Source organism: Macrobrachium rosenbergii, chromosome 8, assembly GCF_040412425.1.
Source record: "Macrobrachium rosenbergii isolate ZJJX-2024 chromosome 8, ASM4041242v1, whole genome shotgun sequence".
NCBI classification, from domain to species: domain Eukaryota; kingdom Metazoa; phylum Arthropoda; class Malacostraca; order Decapoda; family Palaemonidae; genus Macrobrachium; species Macrobrachium rosenbergii.
Genome location: NC_089748.1, coordinates 24,347,102 through 24,374,666, shown reverse-complemented (window position 1 = coordinate 24,374,666; position 27,565 = coordinate 24,347,102). Strand labels below are relative to the sequence as shown.

The window sequence follows — 27,565 nt, the reverse complement described above, 5'->3', positions numbered from 1 at the left end:
CTGACCTGACTGTCGATCAAAGTACTCTCCAATATGTCTATTCACTGAAAGCTTTGATTGATATGGTGAGAGTATGACTAAACGGATATTTTATGCAGAGCGGATTGGTGAGCTGCCATCTCTGTACGGTTGAGGCGTGCAATAGAATTGATCCCTCCTCCCTAAATGTTGTTAATCAGGCGAATTCAGGTGCTCAGGGAGTGTATTGCAATGGGAAGTTTTCGAAGTAAAACCATATTGTAATTTACCTAAACACCTGAATGATTCCCACCCTCCTTTCCCCACATCAATTTTGACCTGAATAAAACTGACGAAGTGGGAATTAATATGCACACCTGCATCAGCGTTACTGTAACCGTTTGTTATGTAGCTCAGTGAATTAAGATTTTACCTGCGGCGTTGGTAACGATGGCTGTTAAAATTCGAATAGTGGATTGGTAATGGAGGTTGTTAGGAAGCGGATTAAGGCGAATTCAGGTGTTCAGTAAGTATTACAATATTAGTTTTATTATGAAACTTCATAGTTAGAGAGATTGGACAACCAAGATACTGTTTAGAAGTTGAAGTAAATTATATTGCCAAGGCAATTCACAGTAAAGCCATATAGCTGCAATGTGCAAACAGAACTTGGAGTGTAGTGCTGAAATATTTTCTTGAACACGAGACAAGTTCACTTTATTATTGGAAAGTATTGTTTAGTCCAATTTCTCTGTACCTTTTAGAGATTTGTACCAAATGTTTTTCCTTGATAAATAACTGGTTTAGATTTCTTTCACTTTTTCATCTTATTGTTTTTTCAGTGAAAACATAAAGACAATCCAGTGCAGCCTAAAAGTTCTTTTAGAAGATCAGTCAGTTCATTTATTATCTTAATAAAAACAAAGAATGCAACAGTTTTGATTATTAATGCCATTGCATGTATCAGCACTTTTGCCTATCTTAATGCTAAATCCAAATAAAGTATTTAAATCGGTAAAGCCATCCTCCAAAGAGGGAGCTAAGGAATATCCCCGTATGGGTGTAGTTCCGTCTGTGCACCTCACATGGTGTACAGTAGGTTTTACTAAATATTGGTCTCAGCGTTCCTTTGGCACCTGGCAGTTTTACTTTGCCGCCATTCCTGCTTCCTTTCTTCCATCTTGCTGTCCAACCACTCCAACCCCATCTTCCTACTTTCTTAAACTGCTAGATGGCTGAAAGTGCCAGGTGCTTGGCTTTACAGGCAAATTTTCATATATCAATTCAACTAAGAAATGCCCTTCAGCTAAGCAACAGGATTAGGGACCCAGTTGCGAATATATTTAAAAAAAAATGAATCTTACCTCTATTATGATAGTTGCCATTCCCGTATCAGGCGAGAACTACAGGTATCATAATATGCAAATATTTAAAAAATCAATTTTATCATAAAAATTTCTATTCTTTTGAGGCAATAATTGTAAAGCAACAGTTTTGCCTTGCTTTTAAGTGTGATTTATCAGAACTTTTTTTAATGAAAATGGTTTACCCTGTGTATGTAATCTGCACAAAATAAAAACTACCGGTTTCTGGAAGGAACTAATAATTTAATTTCATTGGCAGATCTGTTGGCGTTATCTTCTTATTCTCCGAATACTCTGTAATAACAAAAACCTACATCAAACTACAGTAGAATAAATACTGTCATTCGGACAAGTTATTAAACACGTTTTAATTTCATCCTCAAGTGATACTTTGTGAAACCATCAGACCCACCATAAATGCTAAGGTTAGTCCAACAAAAAAGTCAATTCTGTCTTTTGAATTCCAGGAGTTTTAAGCCCCAAGTCTTAGGAATCATTTTTATTTTGTAAAAGTTTACGTTCATTATTTTAATAGTTTCAGTTCTCTGCTTTGGATAGTGTGTAGAAAGATATAAGTTGATTGTATAGTATAATATGCTAACTATTGCTTCCTGATAATTTAACATATGTAGTCTTCACATCATCATCTAGTTACATGAAAATGTGAAGGTCTTATTTTGTTGACTAAGACCAGGATTTGTATGAAGTTTTACAAAAGGAAAATCTGTACAAGGTCTAATAGTTGTACAGGGACAAGAACCATAATCAGAATATTGTGATAATGAAAATTACAGTTTTGTGAACTGTTATCAATAATTCATTCACCTCAGTTGTGCAGCTTTCCAAACCTTTTTTTTATTAGTTGGTTAGTCGATAAGTGGTTTCTGTCAGTATCTCTCTGATTGTGAGACAACAAAATTTAATTTTTTTACGAAAAATGTCTTAAACAGTTATCAGGTATGGGAAGTGTTGGCCAAAGGAAGTTGCAGGTTGCTTATTCCTTACCAATTCATTTGCAAACAGAACTATATGTGAACCCGTCATGACTAAGCTAACTAGATGTTTGTGGCATCATATTTGACAAACTGATAGAAGTAGTTCCTTGTATTATGAAACGATTATATCACAGGTATAATTGTGCATTATACTTTGTGAGTCCTGAGTAGTCAGCTTCACTATTGATATTTTGAGACATTTCCATTGACAAGCAGGAATTATAAGATTTTAAAATGTCACCTGAATTAGGAAAACTTATGTATAAAAGGCAAACTCTGAAATGAAAGTGTATAATCCAATTATGGGGAATGTTGTAGGTTTTTCAGAGGAAGTTATCCAGAAAAATGAAGATATAGGTCTTTGGAAGATTCTAACTCCTACTGAGAAACGTGCCATTAGACTTAGCCCCTGTGGTAGATTTTAGAATTATTGGCAGCTATTTCTTTCTGGCAACCCTGCCATGTATGTGGAGTGGCAACCTTAGATGGTGAGGTTGGCGGGTGAGTGGGTCTGTCAGAATTTTGGATTCTTGGAGTTAGGTAGGTTGTGAGGGCGCTATCATGGTATTGTGTTGGCTTCTCTAATTACTTGTGAATTTAGTTGCGTGACCTTTCTTTCACCGTAATAGGGTAAGAGTTTACAAGCTGTATAGACATCATTATGGCGTCCAAGGTGACAAGTGAGATGTTGAAACTGTTTACCAGTGAGGGAGATGTAGTAGCAAGGCTGAAGAAAGTTAAATTTGTAGCTAAGATGCAGAAAATTTCAGATGTAGTAAGTTTTTTGCCTTTATACTTGGGCGAAACCTTGGCGTTGTATCTAGAGTTTACTGATACAGAGCAGTCTGATGCTGATGCTATTGAGCAAAAGCTATTTGTGGCGTTTACTGATAGTGCATTCATAACTTTTGCTAAATATCACAAAAGAGGTGGACTGGTGAACATGTAGAGCAGATGTATATGCTAATGAGTTGAGAAGGTAGGATGCATTAGCTGGTTTGGTTTCTCAGGTACATACTAGCTTGGAAAAGTTGGTTGTTTTATCGTTTGTTAATTGTTTTCCTGGTAAAATATCTTGTCAATTACAACTGTTTGATGGTGTTCTTGATATGAGGGGTATCAAGGGCAAAAGTGCTAACAGCAAGTAAGGGTGAGGCTGTAGCTGCAGCAGTAAGACCTTTTGGCCAGGCCACTGTCAGTCATAAGAATAGTGAAGAGAACAGTAGTCATTCATTTAAAGGATTTTGCTTCAGTTGTGGGGGGCCACATATGGCAAAGTATTGTAACAAAAGTGTGTAAAGAAATTATATGTTATAAATGTGGTTAAGCACTACCAATTATTGATGTTGAGGTGAATGGTAGTATTGCCAAGGCATTGGTTGATACTGGGTGTTCAGTAACTGTTTTAAGTTCAAATATTGTTGCGCACTGTGCAGGGATAAGTTATGTGGTGGCTTTTGATGGCTCAAAAGTGAGATGTCAAGGGAGACATCAGGTGCAAATTGGAATAGGAGTTAAGATTGATGTTGAAGCTGTAGTGACTAACAAATCCTAACCAGTATTTAGGTGGTGGTGGGTTTGGATGCTATTGATCATATGGGTGGTGTTGTAGTTACAGGTTGGACAATAGAATTAGGGGTCAGAAGCTGTGCTGCAGTTGCTGAGCAATCAGTAAGCAAAACAAAGTTCACAATTATAGAAGACCTTTGAAGTAATTGCTGAGCAACCAGTAAGCAAAACAGAAAGGTATATGACGATGAGAGGAGGATGTTGAAGCAATTAAGGACAAAAACTTTAATGCTACATTTGATGGACAATATTGGATAGTGGAATGGAAATGGAAGTCTAGTCCACCAATTCACACTAATGAAATAGATTGCTATGAGAAGAGTTTTCAGGGTGAAAAGAAACAAGGTTTTGAAGATGTTGTACGATGGGTCAGAGAAGGTATTTTAGTACCTTGGAAAAATGTGAAAATGGGTATTATACCCTTGCTAGCTGTTGAAAAGCTTACAAGAATAAAATAGGACCCTTATTGGATTTCAGAAAGCTGAATGCTCATGTGAGTTGTCATACAGGGGATGAAATAACTGATGTTTGTAATGAAACTCTTCGAGAATGGAGGCAAACAGAGGATGGAACCATTGTTGATCAAAAACCTGCCAATTTACAAATTAGAGCAGTGAAAGAGCTTTGGAAGTATCAATTGGTGAATTATAAAGGTAAAACATATTGTCTGACAAGACTAGGTTTTGTATTGAATTCAGTACCGAGAATAATGGCAAAAATTTTGAAAACTGGTTTAGGCAAGCTCAAACGTATCTTTGATGGAACTGGTTTTACATTGATGATATTCTACTCAATGAGAGCAAAGTGACCTCGGGTGAAATTACAAACCATTTAAACAACTATGGGTTAGTTACCAAACCTCCTGAGCCCTTGGATGGTCGTGTTGTATTGGGATTGAAATTGAAGACGAATGAGCAGGGAGAATTTTTATTTTTTTGAGCTAATAAACTCCCAATTTTGGAAGACTTAACCCATCTTAGTCGAAGGGAATTATTTTTAGTATGTGGAAAGCTGGTGGGCCACTACCCAGTAGCTGGTTGGTTGCAGGTGGCATGTAGCTACATTAAGAGGACAGCGTGAGGGTCAGGATGGGAGGAGTTTGTTGGTGCTGAGACAGTTGATATGTTGCAGGTGGTGTTGTTGAGGGTGGGACAGGATGATCCTGTTAAGAGAAAGTGGTATGTTCCTTGGGTTGTCAAGGGGAGAGCTTGGTGTGATGCAAGCAGTATTGCATTGGGAGTCGCATTGGAGATTGATGGAAATATAATGGAAGATGTGGCATGGTTAAGGAAACAGTCAGACTTAAATCATATTAATGTAGCAGAATTAGAGGCCGCCATCAAAGGGGAAAATATGCCAATGAGGTGGGGGCCGTCTGAAATTGAGAGAATTAGAGATTTAACAACAGTGAGCAGCTGGTTAAGTATGGTTCTCACTGAAAAAAAAAGAGAGCACAGACTAAAGGTGGTGTTGGGATGTTAGTGAAGGGATGTTTGGGCACTTTGAAAAGCCTTATTGTGGAATTTAATATGACTCTTTCAGTCGAGTTGGTTTCTACAACTAAAAACAAAGAGGATGTTCTTACAAGAGTTTACAAAGAATGGTTTGCTAATGCTAAGGATAATTTGGAAGACAATTTTGAGATAGGTGCTGCAGCAGATTTTGATTTGAGAATGTTGCATGACATGCACCATATGGGAATCAATCGCATGTTGTTTTTGGCAAGGAAAGTCTCTCCTAATGTAACTAGGGCTGCAGTGAAAAAATTTTGTATTTGTGGAAGAAGTGTCAGTCTATTGACCCTACACCCCGCATTCGTAAGCGTGGAAAGCTTGATGTTCCCGAAGTCTGGAGAAGGTTGTCAATTGATGTTATCCATTGTCATCAAATTCCTTATTTGTCAGTTATAGATTGTGGCCCTGGGAGATAGGCCATTTGGAGAGAGTTGAATAGTGAGAGAGCAGAGTTCATTGCAAACATACTTGATGAAGTGTTTTTGGAGAGGGGTCCTGTGCAAGAAGCACTGGCTTTTCATTCTGAAGTAGTTGGATATGTACTGAGTAAGTGGATGGTCAAGCGGCTATTCTGAGCAGCATACAGACCAAGTGGTAATGAAATTATAGAAAGACACCATTGCACTATTAAGAGAATGGCTGAAGGAGGCAATATTCCTCCACAGGAAGCAGTATTATATTGGTGCAATGTGACTCCAAGAAATGGTATAGATTCCACCTCTGTTCCACAGTTGGCTGCGTTTCATTATGAGTTTTGGGGGTGGGTTTCTGAATACAGACTCTGGAAAAACACAGGAGGAACCAACAACAGTAAAGATAGGTGAGAAGGTATGGGTAAAACCTCCAGATGCAAAATGCACATCGAACTGCAAGAAAGGAAAGGTAATGGGCATAAATTAAAAAAAAATATAGTGGTTAATGGTACCCCTCATCAAATACTGGATATTTGCCCTGTAGTTGAGCTTGAAGAGGGGACTCAGGATTGTGAGAGGTTAAGTGAGGATGGAGAGGAGGTGAAGGATGCCCAGTGTCCAACTGAAGATAAGGAACCTCTTGTGTCAGGAGAACACAGGTCAGCAGAAGAGTGTACCCACAGAGGGTTAGACATCCTCCTAAATGGATGGATGATTAAGAGACTGATTAAATTGGTTAATGAAATTTTTGTCTATTTTGTTTTGTATTAATTGGTTCGTTCTGTTTAATTTCATATATTGGTTTCCTTGATTTCTTTTTTGTTTGTTTTGATCTTAAGATCATGGGGGCGTGTGGTAGATTTTAGAATTATTGGCAGCTATTTCTTTCTTGCAACCCTGCTGGGTATGTGGAGTGGCAATCTTAGGTGGGAAGGTTAGTGGTTGAGTGGGGCTGTCAGAATTTCGGATTTGTAGGGTTAGATAGGTTGTGAGCGCACTCGCATGGTATTGTGTCAGCTCTTCTAATTAGCTGTGAAGTTAGTTGTGTGGCCGTTCGTCCATTGTAATAAGGTAAGAGTTTACAGCCCAATTATTTTCATTGAATGTATAGGACAGTAAACAAGACCTCATGATGTAGCTATCCTATGCTCCTGGTCACTCAGATTGTAGCAGATGATATGGTGCTCAAAACTTGACTTCCTCCTGATCCTTCTTCGTAACTTGATTGAATTGCTCAGACAGTTGGTGACTTGTGCATGGCTGAGTGATATTGGGAAGCCTTAATGTGCCTAATTTCATCAGAATGTACACCTTAACAACAGTTCCTTTTTAAGATCTGTGAGTGACTTCCTATCTGGATTATCTAAACTGTACCCTCACTTAAAGGGCCTTCTTTATTATTCAGAAATTTCTGTAAATAATTACATTTAGCATTGTCTTAAACTGTCTGCCGGTCACCAATGGTAACATTTGACCTTTTCAGTCTACCTGTGACCAGTATGTAGTCCATTTCATTGTTGATGCCTACCCCCATTTCTTAGCTATATCCTCCACATAAATGATGGATCCCTATGAATAAGTACATAACTGTTGTCTGTATACAACAAGGTTAACATTACAACCATTTGTATGTGAACTGGTGTAATACCTGCTGTGACTACAGATAGGGTATTACAGACCCAGCCAAGTAAGGTACTCTTGTAACAGAACATTCAAGCCACTGAGTAAGTCTGTAATTGCATTGACCCTTGCTTTTAGGGGTTGAAGTGTTGCCCCTCCCTTGGACCTTGTATCATTATATGAGGGTGCTTCAGGTCTTGAAATATCTTGGCCTTAGGCTCCTTCTGGTTTAAAATTTAAGTATTTTTTTATCTAAAGCCTAAAGAAATACAGTAGTTCTGCAAACTCATTCGAACATTTCTGAGCTGGTTTCGTTGAATATATAGCCTTGTGTGTGTAGGTTTCAGGCTTCCTGGTTATGCCTGACTGTTAGGAGTATTATCTTGGCATGTTGTATTGTTAATTTGTTTATGTAAGTGTGATAGTAACTCTACTACTGCAGTGTATACAAAACCATTTCAAAAATGTCTGGAACAACATGTTCTTGAGTCTTTCAGAGCAAAATAATAATGTCATGAGAAACCTTATCTATATTCTATAGCAACACCTCTCCTTAACCCATGACAATACCAGTCATTATTGTGTGTAGGTTCTAGTATGTGTTGTTGAAAAGAAAAGAAAATGTCTTGTGGAACAGAGTAATCAAACTCTGGAACTTAGGAGGTTCAGGTAGTTAACACTGAATGTTGCTCAACTAAACTACCGGATGAGTATTTTTAGCCCTTTAAGGGAAAGGCTCAAGAAATTTCTATTTCCTTTTGATCAGTATGATAGTTTATTATTGCTGTTTCATGGTATTTGACCAAAACGGTCATATCTTGGCTCTTGAAGGTTGTTCAAAATCATCTTGGGTGTCCCGGTAATATTCTGTTGAGGGAGAGTAACTGCATAACTTCACTACCTTCTGACAAGTACCATTTCATGTCCTTTTGACAATGTTTTGAGAGCTTACTGTAGACTGTTGCTCTGATTTTCTCTGAAGAGCATAGTGATTTAAGTACTGTCCATTCTTCAAGGTATGCAGAGGAATGGCTTCGTGAGATCGTGAGAGAAAGTGCCGAGAAATTTAACATAAGTGTCTTTTAAAAGTTAGTCAAAATTGAAGAAGATATATCCGGTAATGACAATATTTCTTATTTACTACTCCTTGTAAGGGAGACATCATTCCGTGGAATTAGACTTAGAGGAAGTAAAAGATTAAATTTCTTATGAAAGGTTAAATTTCCTATGAGATACTTCTTTGTTTGTTTGGAAAGACATTTCTACCCAATGGCAAAAATTTCATCCTTGCCCCTCTTAGTAATAAGACCTGTGTTTAGGGTGCTTGAAACCTGCTTGTAGCTAATTATGCCCTTATTTTGATATAAGCAAAAGTACCTCAATATTTCATGATTTAACTGACCTGTTCCTTGTCTTTCAGGCAATCTACAGCTTGCAAGTTGTTAGGGTGTTGACGGATTTTGATGTAAATAATCCAAATTTGTGTAAAACTTTTAACAAAGGTAAGTGTGTTTTATGAACATAAAACCAGGTGGCTGGAGAGATGTATTGTTTGGGTGAGCAAGATCAGTTGTCCAGATGATCCTGAAACTGTCAAAGGTTTTGGTTTTACAGAAGTTTAAAAAATGCAATTTAAATTTTTTGACTAGAGTCTAGGACAGAATGAAAAAAGGGAATTTGAAGTCTGTGTACTCTCAGTGCTAGTAGCTCTTAGAATATTCTTAAAATGAACGTTGATTTGGTAAAATGATAGTCAGTGCAAAAGTGATATGAGCAAGGTAGGTAAACTATTTTAATGATAATTACTGTGTAAAAAATCTTGGGATTATGAAATCTTCAAGTTCCATAAGACTAGTTTTTCATTGCCATTTCTCCAGTAATCTTGGCCCAGTTCTATTGTAGTATATAAAATGGTTTGGTATTTGACGAATATTATGAGATAGTAAGAGTAGTCAGTGGCTCTTTTCTGAAAACGATTGAATGAACTAGGGGAGTATTTGAAGGATTTAATAAAAATCAGAAAGAGGGAAGGAACATTTTTGGTGCTAAAAAATTTGTGCCAGATTACATAAAAGGTTGAAATTATATTAGCACTATAAATGTTATCATAAGTCCAAAGTAGTAATAGTAATAATAATGAAAATATATCATTTAATCAAGTCACAGATTTTAATCTCCTGGCACTTGGCATGGCAGTTCAGCTTTTTAATCATGTGGGTTTTCAGTTATGATAAATGATTTTTTTTTAGCACTTTTCCTTCAGTAAATACCGTACAGTTAGTATAAATGGCTGTTGTATCCAACAACAATATTAAAAACAACTGTTCATTATAAAAATAATAATAGTGACAAATTTTTAATAATAATATTGTTGATAATAATAATAATTAATCAAGATACAAATATTTATTGTAAGTTGCTAATTGACATTTCCATTAAGAAGATTGTCAGTTTTATTTTGTTGAATATACATTGAAATCAAGTTTTTAATTACCTTAATATTTGCTGTAATGACTAAATATTTCAAGTACATAACATTTTCATGTTATTGAACACTAGTCTAAAGAGACCCTTAGTAAAAGTGGCCCTCGTATAAGATACCTGGGCCTATTTATATCTAATTATCTTTTATCTTAACACCTTGTTAGCCAATAGATCTCAGTTTGATATTATTGTATTTAACTACTTGCTCATCTCCTCAGGGAAAAAGTCTTCATCTACAACTTGAGAACATGATTGGGACAAATTGAAGAGAGAGAAATCTCACCTTGGTATTCTACAGCATTTGCTACTTAAGAGGAGGATTAACTTCACAAGAAGACTACCTTTTTATTTATCAAATTTTTATATTTCGGACTGTTAAGATAGATGAAGTAGAATATTGGTCCCATTAACATAAGTGTTGGCAATTGCTACTTCTGAATTGCAAGAAATATATTTTACCACCTTTAGGTATTAAAACTAGAATAGCGTTAAGTGTATAGAGTATTGTGCAAGTGTTAGTTTATCAGGGTCACAACGGAGCCTACCGACACAAAATCCTAATGTATCCTTAATCACAGTGATCTACCTCAATATGTTTAAGTTATTTTCTAAACTTGCTTCTGGTTTTATATTGACCATCCAGTAGCTAATATAATTCAATAAGCTTAATATCACATTAATTTCTTGTCAGGTTAGTATAAGCAATTCAGGAGCTCAGTATTACAACATTTAGGATATACAGTATATTTCAGATTATATAGTATTTTAAATTAAATTTTGAAAATGAATCTTACCTCACTATTATGATAGCTGTATTTTCCGCGTCAGGCGGGAGGAATAAAACCTGTACGGTATCAACCTTCATGGAATGGGTAAATTGATTTCTGATATTTTGCTTAGTAAGTCTTCCAGATAGCTAAACTAGCTTTCATCATAGTAAGAAGTTGGGGTTAAGGTTCTTAAATACTCCACATGGCCTTTAGCTGTTGTTTCAGTTACTGAACTATATCAGAGTACCTTTAGAATTGAATTTCTAAGTACTTCGAGATATTGCATTGCTCTCATGTTAATTATGCAGTGGTAAATTTCAAGTTTCGTACAGGTTTTTTTTCACTACAGTAAAGATATCACAGTATATTTATATGTTTACATTATACGTTAGGAAATAGTCCAGAATTTAGTTAATTATTTTTCATCTCAAATTTGATAACTGATGGAGAAGTTTCTGTAAATAATGTTACTCTCTTAAATTCGTAGGAAGCTTGCCATGAAGATAGTGTATCATGCTAAACATAGAGCATAAGTTGATAAAAAGTCAATACTATAAGTACTGCTGATTATCTTGTGAGGAACATTATTATCATGGCATCTCTTCATATTTGAAGACAGTGGTGTCATTTGAAAGTTCCAAAGTGGAAGTGTTATTTGAAGAAAAGTTTTCTATTGCGGACAACAGTAGTGTACATAAATGATTTAAAAAGTACAGTAATCTGAAATTCAAAGTTTTACTTTTAAGGGATGTTTAGTACTGGCAGTGATACTTAGGCATATGAATTAAAATTCAAAGTGTTATTGGCACTACTGGCAGTGGTATTTTATGCAAAATGAATTATTCATTTCTCAGATGTATTTATGTATGATTTTGATGATAATTTGGGTTTTCTAATGATGGTGGTTTAGTTGAATGAATTATTAAGTAATCCAAGTTAAGTGTCTCAGGTAAGTTAGGTAATGTCATTTATCTTAATGCTACATTGATAGGCAGACTTTCATGTTTTTTTTTAAGGATTCGAGTCATTTTGAAAATACTAAATTTTCCAGACTTTTATTATAAAAGGAAGTTCATTTCATAGTGGAGGTTCTTGGCTCTTAAGGTAAGGCTTAGGATGACTTGCATAAATACATATATTCTGTGAAAATAAGAGTAACAGGGGCATTAGAATGAAAGGCTAAAATGTAGCATTAAGTATGGGCAATTTGGTTGTGTAGAACAATACAAAGAAAGGCCATATTTAGAAAGCCATGGTAAAGAGACTTTATAACATTTTAAGGATCCTGCTGCTATGATGAGGGTTATCAGAAAGTTTTACAACACCCAATTAAAATCACCAGAAATTGAAATGAACAGAGTTGGAAGAAAAGTAGAGCAAGTTTCAGAGGAATGCCAAAAAAAAATGTAATATCAAGGGACAAACGAAAGAAAAAGATTTTTTAGTAAATTAATCATCCTTGTAAAACAGCCATGGTGGTAAATGTATGAAGTGGTCCAGCGTATGTACAGCTTCATAGGTGGAAAATAATTATATTAAAGTCATATGAAGACTTCATTAAGGGTGTAAGGGCGACAAATCGCGCCTCTCTTTCCTTGTGTTTCTCCTTTTCAGCTGCACATTAATCACGTCATGTATTTTACCTTTCTTTATTTCAGATTCCAGATTCTTTGTGTACCTCATCTTACGCATCATTGTACAGCCTTTCTGTTGATATATATCTACCTTTTATATGTCATGTAACAAATGTTGTACATATTTTTACGCTTGGCTTGCTAGAAAACAAATCCTGTATGGACGCCGCAAGGGGTCTTGGGTTGCCCGCTACCTTTCCGTCTGTTTTTTGTTATAAACACCTGTCGAGGATAATAAAGAATCAGTCTTTCACCTCTGACTGTTCTTGAAGCCTCACACTGGTGACCCCGGGTCAGGGACAGGTAGCGCGGTTTTGGCCCAGCCATTAATGGACTAACTACGACTGCACCCTACCATCAGAGAGCCTTTAGCAGAATACCTACGGCATAAAGTTTACAGACTTAAAAAACAAACAGATGAATTCCTACTCCATGCTCGTGTCCGAGAGAGTACAGCACACATTCAACCTCTTATCCCAGCCCCTCGGAGATGCATCACCCAGGGAAGCCTGGGACCAGCTGCGGGGGTCAGTAACACTCCCAGGTCACGACGAGAATGGGAGGAAGAGAACAACTGACCTGACAAAAGCTATCTTCCTTCGGTGCCTCCCGCAGGAAGTTCGGCGCCAGATAAGGGATGCAGAGAACCTGGACATGGATGCCTTAGTCGATGACGCCCAGAAACTATACGAGGCCACCAAGGCCTCGACACACGCCGCCGCCACCCTGGGTGCCTGCAACCTGTCGGAGGAAGACGGCAATGACAACAGAGCCGTCAACGCTGTGTATAAGAAAAGACCACCATTCAGAGAGCACAGGACATGGCCAAACCCGGTGTGGTGTTTCTACCATAGAAAGTTTGGGACCAATGCCAGAGCCTGCAGGCTTCCATGTTCTTTCACAAAAAATGACAAAGGCGGCCACAAATAGCAGCTGTGGCAGCGAAACTCAACTTCCCCCACCCAGCAGGGTCTTTCATCACTGACGAGATCTCCAAACACTGCCTGCTGTTGATATGGGGTCAATGCAGTCAGTTTTCCCACCATCCCGGGAAGGTTTAAAAAAAATACCCGAATCACTGCCCTCCCTCATAGCAGCAAACAGAACTCCCATCCGCACTTATGGCCCAACGACCCGGGCTATCTCAACCCTGGGGCACAGATACCACTGGCTTTTCATCGTAGTGGATGTGAAGTTCCCTCTGCTGGGCGTAGATTCCTTAGAGCACCACGGACTTCTAGTCGACGTCACCAGACAACTCCTCCTTGACACAGGGACGTGCCATTCCCATCAGCTCTTCACTGGACCCGGGATGCCCTCCATATGCTCTGCAGCCCCCAACAGCTACACGTCCCTCCTACAGGAATTCCCGGACATGTTCAAACCAGAACTACGCCAGTCACCTGGGGCTTTGGCAAAGCACAGCATCTAACACCACATTACCACGATGGACCCACCAACCCATGCCAAGTTCTGACGTCTGTCCCCCCCAGAAGTTACAAGATGCCAAACAGGCCTTCGCAGAAATGGAACGTAGGGGCATTTGTAAAAAGGCATCAAGCCAGTGGGCGTTCCCTCTCCACAAGGTAAAGAAATCTGATGGTTGATGGAGGCCCTGCGGTAACTATCGGCGCCTGAATTTGGTACAACACCACATCATTACCCCCTTCCTAACATTCAAGACCTGACAGGCGCCCTCCACGGAGCCAAAATTTTCTCCAAGATGGATATACTGAAGTCGTACTTCCAAGTCCCTGTGCATCCCAACGACATCCTAAAGACCGCCGCCATCACACCCTTTGGAATCTACACATTTTCCTATTCCACCTTTGGTCTCAGGAACGCAGGCGCCACCTTCCAGCGCCTGATGGATACCATCTTGGGAGATCCTCCCTTCTGCATCTACGATGTCGACGACATCCTCATTTTTTCCAGGTCCCGAGAGGAACACCTTTGCCACGTCCACGCCGTCACGAAATGCCTGCAGGACAGCGGATTAGTTGTCAGGTTTGACAAGTGCATCTTCGGGAAAGAAAAAGTAGACTTCCTGGGCCATGAGATTTCCCCAGCAGGAGTGCGCCCCACCACCTCTAAAGTGAAAGCTATACAAAATTTCCTGGAACCCCAAACCACCAAGGCCCTTCAGGAGTTCCTTGGGATGATAAATTGCTACATGCGCTTTATCCCAGACGTCACCCACATCATGTATCCCGACGTCAATCCTGAAGGGGAAGCCGAAAACACTAACGTGGGAAGCTCCACAGCAGCAGGCATTCATCTAGACGAAAAAAGCCCTCTCCAGTACCACAACCCCACCGCTGCCCCCAGGTTGACGACAGACTCCAGCAACATCACCTGCGGTGCAGTACTAGAGCAACTGGTGAACGGCATGCCCCAGCCCTTGGCCTTCTTCAGTCGCAAGTTTTCGCCAGCCGAGACCCGATCCAGTGCCTTCAACAGAGCTGCTGGCTATCTACCAGGCCGTGAGGCACTTCAGGTACCTGCTGGAGGGAACCGAATTCACAATCCTAACAGACCAAAAACCCTTGGTTCACGCATTTGCAAAACTGGGATGTCTGGTCTGCAAGGTAACAGCAGCACCTAACTGCCATCTCTGAGTTCGGTTGCACCATCAACTACGTCCCTGGCAAGAAAAAACACAGTGGCTGACGCTCTGTCAAGAATAGAGATCAATTCCCTTCACCTCGGCATCGACTACGAAGATCTCGCGAGGGAACAAGCAGTGGATCTGGAGATGGCGGACTACAGGACAGCAGTGACGGCTCTAAAATGGGAAGACGTGCCCTTGGCAAACTCGGACACAACTCTCCTCTGCAACACCAGCACAGGCCGCCCACGCCCCCTGGTGCCCGCATCGAGGAGGAAACAAGTGTTCAACATCATCCACGGCCTCTCCCATCCATCAGGGTGCACAACGGCACGCCTCACGACTGACAAGTTTGTCTGCCAGTGGGCTAGGAGTTGCATCCCATGCCAGATGAGCAAAACATCCCGGCACACTGATTCTGGGATTGGCTATTTTCCTCAGCCTTGTCGGCGATTTGGCCACATCGACGTCGTCAGGCCCCTTCTGCAATTGGGGGAGCCAGATACCTCCTGACGATCACAGACCGCTCCACCCGGTGGCCAGAAGTAACCCCCATGGATGAGGCATCAACAACATCATGCGCAGAGGCCCTCCTCTCCAGTTGGGTAAGCCGCTTTGGAGTGCCAGACAGCATCACTACAGATAGGGGACCTGCCTTTCTGTCAGAGCTTTGGGTCTCCTTGGTACACCTGATGGGTACAACTCTACACAGCACAATGGCATACAACCCAGCATTGAACGGCACGGTCGAGAGGGCGCACTGCTCTCTTAAAGCAGCTCTCATGGCATGCTGCACTGACGAGAAGTGGAAGGAACAGCTGCCCTGGGTCTCCGCACCGCACCGAAAGCAAATGGCAATGCTTCCCTGGCTGAAAAAGTCTATGGGGAAACACTGGCCGTACCCGGAGAGTTCTGCCGACACCCCCTTCCAGAGGTTGAGGGAACTCGCACAAAGGTTTGCGCCCTGCCACAAGACCTTCACCGACAGAACCGTCGCCTTACACTCCTGTGCCTACGTTTTTGTCAGGGTGGACGCTCACCACCCACCCTTAACCTGGCCCTCCTACAGGGGCCCCCACCGAGTCATCAGGCGGGCCAGCAAAGCATTCCTCCTTGACATCCACGGGCAGGAGTATTGGATCACTATCGATAGACTAAAACCATCATTCCTGTTAGACAGCGAAATTTGCGAAGAAGTAGGCAGGCGCCCGAGTTCCCCTGCAATACCTGCCTGAGGGCGCACCTGCTTCCCCACCGAAGCGGGGCCTGGGATGGCCCAGAAAATGCATCCAGGTGTCTGCTCCACCCCCGCACTCACAGTTCTCTAGAAGCATGGCCCGCTCCAGCTGCCTCAGCACCTCCATGATTAATGTTGCTTCATCCAATAATTGCTCCTCTAATTATTGTCTTGGGGGGTTAGTATTTGTAAGGGCGACAAATCGCGCCTCTCTTTCCTTGTGTGTCTCCTTTTCCAATGTACACTAATCACATCATGTATTTTACTTGTCTTTATTTCAGATTCTTTGTGCACCTCATGCATCTTTTATGGCTCTGCCGATATGTATAGTTACCTTTTGTATGTCTTGTAACAAATGTTGTACGTATTTTTATGCTTGCTAGAAAAAACAAATCCTGTATGGACGCCGCAGGGGGTCTCGGGTCGCCCGCTACTTTTCCATCTGCTTTTTGTCTCATAAATACCTGTCGAGAATAAAAAAGAATCAGTCTTTCACCTCTACTTTTCTTGAAGCCTCACAAGGGAAGTTAAGTTACACGTGAATGGAAGACCATATTTCAGTAAGCATATCATAAAAGTGTTTGGTATACTTTTGACAATGTTGTATAATAAAACATGTATAGGTCAAAAGAAAGTCAATTAGTCTTATTTAAATTGGAAATAAAAAGTCAGATTTGGGGGAGGACATTCTTAACAAAAAGTATTTTTTATCTCCTGGGAGCCAGCATTGCAGTGCTTCCTTGTGCTTTCTGTTCTCTGTCATTGCTGAAAAAGCCACCCCCTAACAAATGGAAAAGAAAAATTGTCACAGAAGTCCAAGGGGGTATGTAAGGGTAAGGTTTCCCACTAAGGTAAGCCTTTGATGTTATATGACTGTTTTTGAGGGTGTCCTGTGAAACGTGGTGTGGGAGTCCCGTAGAGTCTTATAAGAATTTCGAAAACGAAATGGCCAGAAAAATTCCTCTAGTTTGTGTTAATAGCATTTTTTTTTTTTTTTTCTACAATCTATTAACATATGCTTTCGACATCGTTTTCAGTTTTTATAGAAATTTAGAAGCCAGAAATCCCTTCCCTGTCTTCTAACAGAAAACGGGTCTCAAAGTCATCTGAGAAATATTAAGCAACTAGCCACTGACTGCGATACATATTCCCAGCCATTTTGACAGCGACTCTACAACTGGCAGAATTCTCTACATTGAGCCATTATGTTTAACTGACAAAACCAGTTATACAAATGTTAACATCTTCACAAATATATATTGTAACCACTTGTCTTTTGTTTAAACATTGTTTTTCAAATTCTTCCTGATTAATATTTAGACTCAATTTCTGTAACATGACATGGAAGAAAATCCTCCATGAAATCTCAGAGAACCAAATACAAAATGTTGAAATGTACGAAAATCATTGATTTTCTTATATGCTATAAAAAAAAAATAAACTAGTTTTTTCTGGCCAATATACATTTCCTTGATACAACATTCTGCCTGTAAAAAACTACAGAATCACTTCACCAGATCGTAAGACACTGCATGTTAAGCAAGCATTTGCTGACGTACAAATACAGCCATAGAAGTGAACAGCTATGGCTTCTGTCATTGGTAACTTTACCCTCCTTGGACTCCCCCTACAAAGGAGTTTTCTTTAACATTTGAAAGAGTCTTATGCTTTCCAACAGTACTAACAGAGAAACCTGGAATACAACTAGGAAAACACAAAGGAAGTACATGTGGGCTTATCCCATCTCGACAATCACTTGTCAGCTTAGAAAATAGCCTCAGAGCTGGCTTCGACGCTGAATACTGACTAGTTATAATACCTCCTACTGAGGACTACTCCCTCCCCAGGGGCACTGCAATGCTGACCCTAAGGATTCCTTTTTTATACGTCTTCCCCCTTCCCCCTCACCATACACACACACACACACACAGAAGGACTTCTGTACTTCAACTTAGTACCCTTAAATAAGAACTATAAATTATAGTTTTATTTACATTGTCTAAGTATAAAGATCAATAGAGATGATCTTCTAAGGAAATCAACCTTTTGTTTCCGGCAACATATATCCAGGAAAGGAGACTTATGAAAAACTGTCTTTACTGTAATATTAATTCTGATGTTGTATGTAACTTTTTAAGGCGCCATATAAAATTTTTCAGCATTTCTTCTCTTATGATCATACAAGAATATTCCCCACTTATATCTTTAAGGAGTTGGATGTACCCAAGGCATGATGTTCTATAGATCTCAGTCTTTGTGATATTACAGCCAACTACTCAGAAAAGTGAACATGGCATGAAATTTGCAGGAGAGTAACAAAGTTATGATAAAAATAAGTGTCTTCATAATCAGACTGTTATTTTTTCACCCAAAAGCCAAAAGAATACTTTAGCATTACTGGAAGTTTAGACATTGCATCTAGTAAGCAGATTTCTTATGCTTATCTTGAGCTATTTGAGCAATGCTGTTAATAAAGGCAAGCCTTCAACAGTTCCAGCTGAGAGGTAATTCACCCTAGGGCATAGTTCTCTTAGTCAGAAATGTGATAAGTAGCAAAGTAGACGCTCTTACCTAGTGGCAGAGTTATTTCAACATGCACACACAATGGGGAGCCATAATAAATCAACAGTAATTAAGTTATTCACTTCACTGTAGTCATGACCTGATAGCTGGTTGCTTTAATATTAGAATTGACATATCAATGACAAACAGTATCAGACATGGCTTGCTAAACCAACCCATCAAGGTAGGGTGACTAAGTTACAGCTGCCTTGTTTTACCTAAAAGAATCTGACGATATAATACAAATCTCTTTCATGTGAATTCTTTGTTATCTGGTAACTAAACACTTGCAACATGTTAATTTATAACATTAAAAATAACATCCTTTGTTTATATTTAAGAACAGCAAGGATCCAATGACTTTCACGGTAACCTTAGCTAAAACTGCTCAGTGCTGTATAAGAAAAAATAAATCCTGTCTGCACTAATATTTCACTGCAACTACATATCCACCAACATAAGTCATCATACTTATGAACACGAAATATAGAAGTTTTCAACCCTTTACCTTGAAAGGCTGGAAATAATTTAATCTACTACGGTTTTCTCCTTTCATTGTGAGAAAGAAATAAAGTACAGTACTTAAGTTAAACGGCATTTTATAATATATTAGTTAGACCTACAAAGTTTGATTATCTTGCTATCAACACATTTTAGAAGCTATATAATGACTGGCAATGCCATTGTGTTGCTATACAATGATGGTAAGGTCTCTCATAACATTACAGTCTTGAGAAAGCAGATATCAAAGCAGACTCAATCTCAAGTATAGCTATACATTTGAATATTTGATCTAAGAGCCTTGAGGCCATGTTATTTTAGAACTTTAGAAAAACGGCTCATATATGCTACAGTAGCAGAGATCTACCATGCAAATCAGGAACAAGGCCTGCCAAGGTCATTTTTTTAACAAAACCAGTGACAAGTATAAGCAGGAACCTAAAATCTATCCATATCTACCAACCTACCAGCAAATGCCCAATTAAAACATCTCAACATGGAACTGCAAACAAAAGTGTTGAGGAAACCAGTTCACAAAATGATATTTTTATGATAAAATAAAGTTTTGTACATACTTACCCGGCAGATATATACTTAGCTATAGTCTCCGACGTTCCCGACAGAAATTCAAATTTCGCAAGGCACACGACAGGTAGGTCAGGTGATCTACCATACCCGCCGCTGGGTGGCGGGAATAGAACCATTCCGTTTTCATGTCAGATTTTCTCTTCCACCTGTCTCCTGAGGGGAGGCTGGGCGGGCCGTGTCGTATATATCTGCCGGGTAAGTATGTACAAAACTTTATTTTATCATAAAAATATCATTTTTGTACATGAAACTTACCTGTCAGATATATACTTAGCTGATTGGCACCCTTGGAGGAGGGCAAGAGACAGCTAGAACTAAAAACGGGAAAACAACATATGTTGTAGGAATAAACAAAACCATGGTTCTTACCTGATTGGGCAGAAGACTTCATGGATACTGTCTATGAGTCTGCATGCCTCAAGAGCTTCAGCGAGGAAGTGACCTAAGACTGACAGCCCTTCTGGATCAAATCAATGGGGATAAAACCCACTTACATGACAGAGCCTGTTATGGATCGTGACAATTTCAGTAACCCACTTACAAGACAGAGCCCTCTACCTGAATCATATCAATTTGGGGCAATGTTGTATAATAAAACATGTATAGGTCAAAAAAAGTACAAGGAGTCTTAAAACCAAAAAAAAAGTCACCTTTGACCAGGACATTCTAACAAAAAGTATTTTGTTATCTCCTGGGATGAAAAAGAGAGAGACCTTTGTGCACTCTGTTTCAACCAACCATAAAAACACAACAAACAAATGGAAAAAATAACACTAAATTCCAAGGGGATTAGCTTCAGCTCCTGACCCAAGCACCTTTGAATTATATGACTGTTTTTGCTCCTAGAGAACCTGCACTTCTCCTAAACGTGGTCACACGAGTCCTCAAATAATGAGAAGAATTTCGAAAACACTGGCCAGAAAAATTCCAGTATGTGTTAGTCCACAATCTAGACTGGATGGACATCGTTTTCAGACTTTATAGAAAGCTAGAGAAGTAGCTATTGCCTTCCCCTCATCTTCATTAACAGAAAACGGGCTCAAAATGTCATCTTTAAATGAAAGATGAGCCACTGACTGATAATATTCCCAGCCATTTTGAAGAAAGCCTCTACAACTGGCAGAATTCTCTTGAAGGAGCCATTATGACAACTGAAAAACCAGTTAGACAAATGTTAACATCTTCACAAATATATTGCCTCTAACCACTTGTCTTTTGTTAAATGTTTTTCAAATTCTTCCTGATTAAATATAAGACTCAATTTCTGTAACAAAGACATGGAAGAAAATCCTCCATGAAATCTCAAAACCAAATACAAAATGTTGAAATGTAAGGAAAATCATTGATTTTCTTATATGCTATAAAAAAAATAAACTAGTTTTTTTCTGGCCAATATACATTTCCTTGAGAACATTCTGCCTGTAAAAACTACAGAATCACTTCACTAGATTGTAAGACACTGCATGTTAAGCAAGCATTTGCTGATGTACAAAACAGCCATTTTCTGGTCAAATCCCTGAACAGCTATGGCTTCTGTCATTGGTAACTTTACCCTCCTTGGACTCCCTACAAAGGAGTTTTCTTTAACATTTGAAAGAGTCTTATGCTTTCCAACAGTACTAACAGAGAAACCTGGAATACAACTAGAAAACACAAAGGAAGTTATATGTGGGCTTATCCCATCTCGACAATCACTTGTCAGACTTAGAAAATAGCCTCAGAGCTGGCTTTATGGTGGAATACTGACTAGTTATAATACCTCCTACTGAGGACTGGAAATCCCCAATCTCCACTGCAATGCTGAAGAGGAAACTTTTTTTATATCGGTCTTCCCCCTTCCCCCACCATACTGGTAGAGGCACACACACACAGAAGGATCTTCTGTACTAACTTAGTACCCTTAAATGAGAACTATAAATTATAGTTTTATTTACATTGTCTAAGTATAAAGATCAATAGAAAGATCTTCTAAGAAATCAACCTTTGTTTCCCAAGATATCCAGGAAGGAGACTTATGAAAAACTGTCTTTACTGTAATATTAATTCTGATGTTGTAACCAGTAACTTTTGGCCAATATAAAATTTTCAGCATTTCTTCTCTTATGATCATACAAGAATATTCCCCACTTATATCTTTTAAGGAGTTGGATGTACCAGATATGATGTTCTATAGACCCAGTCTTTGTGATATTACAGCCAACTACTCAGAAAAGTGAACACGGCATGGAATTTTCAGGAGAGTACTCCAACCTATGATAAAAATAAAATCTTCATAATCAGAAGATTTTTTCACCCAAAAGCCAAAAGAATACTTTAGCATTACTGGAAGTTTAGACATTGCATCTAGTAAGAAGATTTCTTATGCTTATCTTGAGCTATTTGAGCAATGCTGTTAATAAAGGCAAGCCTCCTCAACAGTTCCAGCTGAGAGGTAATTCACCCAAGGCATAGTTCTCTTAGTCAGAAATGTGATAAGTAGCAAAGTAGACGCTCTTACCTAGTGGCAGAGTTATTTCAACATGCACACACAATGGGGAGCTGTGGTAATAAATCAACAGTAATTGTTATTTCACTTCATTGTAGTCATGACCTGATAGCTGGTTGCTTTAATATTAGAATTGACATATCAATGACAAACAGTATCAACAGACATGGCTTGCCAAACCAACCCATCAAGGTAGGTGCCTGACTAAGTTATAGCTGCCTTGTTTTACCTGGAAAGAATCTGACGATATATTACAAATCTCTTTCAGGTGAATTCTTTGTCATTTGGTAACTAAACACTTGCAACATGTTAATTTATAACATTAAAAATAACATCCTGTTTATATTTAAGAACAGATATTTGGATCCAATGACTTTCACGGTAACCTTAGCTAAAACTGCTCAGTGCTGTATAAGAAAAATAAATCCTGTCTGCACTAATATTTCACTGCAACTAAATATCCACCAACATAAATCATCATACTTATGAACACGAAATATACAGGTTTTCTTTCCTGAAAGGCTGGAATAATTTAACCTACTAGGTTTTCTCCTTTCATTGTGAGAAAGAAATAAAGTACAGTACTAAGTTAAACAGCATTTTATAATATATTAGACAAAGTTTGATTATCTTGCTATCAACACATTTTAGAACCTTCATATAATGACTGGCAATGTCATTGTGTTGCTATACAATGATGGAAGGTCTCTCATAACATTACAAAGTCTTGAGAAAGCAGATATCAAAGCAGATTCAATTTCAAGCATAGCTATACTTTTGAGTATTTGATCTAAGAGTCTTGAGGCCATGGTATTTTAGAACTTTAGAAAAACGGCTCATATATGCTACAGTAGCAGAGATCTACTAGGCAAATCAGGAACAGGGCCTGGCAAGGTCATTTTTTTAACCAAAACCAGTGACAAGTATAAGCAGGAACCTAAAATCTATCCATATCTACCAACCTACCAGCAAATGCCCAATTGAAACATCTCAACATGGAACTGCAAACAAAAGTGTTGAGGAAACCAGTTCACAAACGGTACATTAGTCACCATACTTATTAGTCTAAGCTAAAAATTGCTGACAAATTTAATTTGAATGACACCAAGCCCAAGATATTTCAGAATCTTTAGTGCCCTCCTGTGTGGATACAATTTCTAATGACAGGACAAATACCTCCCCTTCCCTGCTTAAAGAAATGGTTGCTGCAATTACAGGCCTTCTTGGTGTCTTAAGTACAAAAAGCACCTTATTTGGTTGGATTTGCAATTTCTCATCCGTAATTATGATAGGTATTTAATCTATTGACAGACATTTTACTCAACTGTCAAGATGTTAAATTAGTTATGTACAGAAATCTGACAGTGCACAACCACAGAGGAAACCATTAGTATACTGTAGATGAGAAACAGCCAAGCTCTAAGGGTTGGTAGAGACAACGAAATTGGGCCCATGCTGGTCACAGGCACTGACACGGACAATAAAACCACTGATGTTGTGGACTCATTAACTGGTTACTGACCAACTATGAAGGATGACATATATGTAACTATTTGAGGAAGCAACTCCCTTGCTGGTCAGACAACCTGATTAGAAGTTTAAGTGAGTCAAAAGAGCCCTCAAAGTAGGGAGCAGAGTTTGGAAAATTATTCACAGGTAAAGGACCCTATTAAGGTGCACCTTCTGCTGACAGGCACAAATATGACTCAATTTGTCTGAGCAACTGGATAAAAAGGACTAGGAGGAAACTGAACTGAAGCAACCTGAGTCACAGGATTGATCAAGGGATCAAGTTTACTGGCCCCCACCCCTTTTAATGAATTTATGAAACCTAGTCTAAAGGCAAATAACTTGTCCAGGAGTTAGAGTTTCATTAAAATATATCTATTGTCCACATATTAGTGGGCTTAAATATCTTAGAAAACTTAAACTTCCCTGAACCTTAATTAGATATATTGAATTTAAAATTTTAGGTTTTGAATTCCAATTTAGAGGTTTAAAATTTTCAAGGCATTTTACATTTTGCTGTACCTCTTGCTCGTTAGTAAGTAATTTACCTCCAAATAGCTCACAAGTAGTCTATAAAGTATGACCCAACAATTCTTTTGTCAATCAAGTTAATAATGCGGTTATCATATGTGGACCTTAAAGTTATTAAAATAGGAAGAACTTGACATTCATCTAATAGGCGTACATTAAGACTAAACATATCTAATATTATTAAGCAATAATTAACATTCTGTGCTGCACAAAGTTTACAGTTCAAAGAACAGATTGATTAATGTCTGATTACTCTTATCACTTGTGGTGTGTCTGATGCTTCTGCTTCACAAAACACCATATGCAGATGACACAATATATATATATATTTTTTAAAAGTTATCGAACTAGATAGAAAAAATCAATATTCAAAATTCATAAACTTACTGATTTTACTGTATCCTGGCTGACTCCCATCCTATCATGAATCCTTTTTCCAATTTTGATGTTGAAGTCCGGTGGTTTCAGTACAAAGTCATTTAGACACAGGCTGAAGGTATCTCTGCTCATCCATGAATTGAATTCAATACAACCCAAGTCTTCTCAATAAAAATAATTTAAACACTAAATTCTGATTTCTTAAAATGTCCTACAGTCTTTCTTTTTATGAAAACTGCTGCACTTGCTAGACAATGTTGTGTACAAGTATGATTCTCAACTAGACTGAGGTGTACTTGATCCTGATATTTTGCACATTTCAAAAGATTCTTGCCTGGCAATTTTACCATTAAAATACTATAGCTAACTGACTGATTTTGTGTGTCTACTATACCACAAACAGCTTAAAGCTAGTGTGTGATTTTGTTAATATACAGTTATAAATCCTATTAACCAACATAATTATGATATATGTGATTCTAATTTGAGCCAAAACAAAGTATACAACAGCCCACTTAGCAGAGTGTTTTCCAATAACTTTACTGATGAATATACTTAATTTAAGAAGCCTAAACTGTCGATTTACCATCAACTCAAACCAATGCACTAGCAATTGAACCCTGCAATAGTCTTGCTTTGTGGAAGGACAATTCTTAGTTCTCTGTTAGAAGGTTGGATTTATTGGCTGAAATGCTTTATCTGGAATTAGTGTTCTGGAATGGAAACAAATACTTTGTTACATGGGATGGCATATAACTATTGCTAAGATTGCAGAGTTACATTTGGTTTTATTGAGATAACTAAAGAACTGCCTAATATTTTGAAATAACTTTTGAGTTGTATTGAATTGTCTTTACGAACGAGCTGACATGGTCGTGGGCCCCAAAGCACAGCCTTGCCTGAAAGAAAAAGAATCTACATTAATTATTTATCACGAAAATAATTAAATGCACAGAGTAACCGGACTACGCAATTCCTAGGTTATATATTGAAGGGACAAAGAAAATCACTAATACTTATCGTCATTGTCTTTCACACCACTACCCCATACCACTAACCCTAAGCTAACGGGTTGGTTCCCTGCTGTGTCCTGTACAACTAACTCCAATGACAGCATCTTCCTCTGCTCAAACCACCTTTTCCAAATCCTCTTTTACTTTATCCTGCCATCTAAATCCTCTGCCTGCCTCTTGACCTTTTACCCATAACAGGTTCCACTGAAGTCCTCTCCCCTCCTTCCTTAGCATTCATCTCTACCACTTGCCAACACCACTTCAGTCGTGGCTTTCATCATACCAGTAACGTTTACCACCCCGTCACTTTTAATATATTAATTTTTCAGCGTGCATGCAGCAAGATCTCATTTTTGTTTGCTCCTCTTTACGTTTCTCTCCCCTTTATAATGGTGTAAAGTCCTCGCTAAGCGGATTTTCTATGGTGAACTGCCCGTTTTCTTCGATAACACTCCTAGGAGATTGGGTCAAGCAAAATTAGCCATATTTTTCCTGTGTAAATATGCATCTATTACTAATTCATTTGAATCTGTTTTCTTTGCACATGTGTTAGAATGTTATGTCAATTCTTGTTAACTTACCTTTTATGTTACTTGTATTTATCCATTATAATTAATACCGAGAGTAATTGACCTCGGGTCACCTGAATCCTATTGTATTCCTCTGTGTGACGTCCGCACGCCGCTTTATAAGCGGCCTGCGTTCTGAATAAACAAGCAGTACTCGTTCCCCTGCTCATTATTTTGCACCTCTTATAATGGCAATGCCTCCGAGCCATTCACCATCACAATAGGTCTTTCCCTCCGGTTCATTTGGTATTGTTCTGTCACACATTAACCCTGCTAACTCTCCCATTTCCCTTAAGCTGCTTTTATCCTATTTTCAACCTCAGCTACACACCCTGCCTCTGAGCTTAAATTTACCCTAAGTCTTTGAAATTCTCTACTGTACCTGTTTCAAGCCTATCCCTTCCCTGCCTACTGGACACAATGACCTTAGTTTTACCCATATTACATTCACATTACCTTCTCCAAGAGATTCCTACCATTTTCTTATCCTTCTTTGAATCTCTTCAGTCTCTGCCATTATCACGCTTGATTCCTTTATTCCTCTATTCAATACACCTATAAACAGAAGTGGCCAAAGCACCAATCCTTGATGTAAGTCGAACTCTAATTTCAAACATGAAGTTTTCATAATAAAACTAATATTGTAATACTTACCTGAACACCAGAATTCGCCCTTAATCCCACTAGCCCGAACAACTCTCAATTACCAATGCACTATTGGGAATTTTAACAGCCAGCATTACCAACGCTGCAAGTAAAATCTTGTCACTTGAGCTACCATAACAAATGGTTGGCAACACTGACACAGGTGTTGCCGACACTCCCACTTTTGTCAATTGCTTTGTTCAAGGTCAAAATTGATGTGGGAATAGGAGGGTGGGAATCATTCAGGTGTTCAGGTAAGTATTACAATATGAAGTTTTCATAATAAAACTAATATTGTAATACTTACCTGAACACCTGAATTCGCCCTTAATCCCACTAGCCCGAACAACTCTCAATTACCAATGCACTATTGGGGATTTTAACAGCCAGCGTTATCAACGCTGCAGGTAAAATTTTGTCACTTGAGCTACCATAACAAACGGTTGGCAACGATGACACACGTGTGTGCCGACACGCCCACTTTCGTCAATTGATTTATTCAAGGTCAAAATTGATGTGGGGAAAGGAAGGTGGGAATCATTCAGGTGTTCAGGTAAGTATTACAATATTAGTTTTATTATGAAAACTTCATATTGCAATACACTCCCTGAACACCTG

At 38.7% G+C, this 27,565-nt stretch overlaps 1 long non-coding RNA gene across 2 annotated transcripts in view; it reads right to left on the bottom strand.

The window, feature by feature from the left end:
• The window catches only part of LOC136840634 (uncharacterized), a 198,544-nt gene that overhangs the window by 58,270 nt on the left and 112,709 nt on the right, over positions 1-27,565 (bottom strand). The window contains exons 2-3 of one of the 2 annotated variants that reach the window (XR_010853681.1): positions 24,730-25,619; positions 16,499-16,630 (exon numbers count right to left, since the gene is read on the bottom strand). This is a non-coding gene — a long non-coding RNA (uncharacterized lncRNA). Of the gene's footprint in view, positions 1-16,498; positions 16,631-24,729; positions 25,620-27,565 lie in introns of those variants that run through there. The other variant, XR_010853680.1, reaches the window with a different exon arrangement.